General features: G+C 53.1%; 1 protein-coding gene across 1 annotated transcript in view; it reads left to right on the forward strand.

Moving 5' to 3' along the window:
• RHOC (ras homolog family member C) overlaps positions 1-475 on the forward strand; it is a 13,456-nt gene that overhangs the window by 210 nt on the left and 12,771 nt on the right. The gene's annotated exons all lie outside the window — the stretch shown is intronic.

Here is a 475-nt window from a genome sequence, read left to right on the forward strand (position 1 = left end):
CAGGAAGGCTCTCGCTTCCCCGGGAGGTAAAATAAGAACATGGCGTGATGTCCCTTGGTGAGGGCAGGCAGCGTTTTCCCAGAAAGCACAGGCACTTGTGGTTCAAGCTTTGTTTAGGCTTTAAAATTCTTCTGTTCCAAATCCCTTTCTGTGTTTTGCTTGTGGATGTTTTTGTGGGATTTAGCAATGAAAACAAGCCAGCCTGGCGGCTCTGCTCTGGGTCTGGGTCTGGGCCGTTGCCCTTTGCTGCTGCGCTGGAGCGTGCCATAAAGCCAGGCTTTCTGGTCGCGCCTAAAGGACAGCTCACAACTTCAGGAAAAATAGATGAGATCTAAAACTTAAGCACTGAGTCTGAGCTCCTTTTTTTGATGATCGCTTGTCACTTCGATATGGCAGCTCTAGGTCTTAGGAGGGAGCTGCAGGCAGCTTTCCCCCGGCGCCTCCCTCGGTGCGGGGGTTCTGGCGGCGGGGGCAG

Source organism: Egretta garzetta, unplaced genomic scaffold (assembly GCF_000687185.1).
Source record: "Egretta garzetta isolate BGI_Z169 unplaced genomic scaffold, ASM68718v1 scaffold245, whole genome shotgun sequence".
NCBI classification, from domain to species: Eukaryota; Metazoa; Chordata; class Aves; order Pelecaniformes; family Ardeidae; genus Egretta; species Egretta garzetta.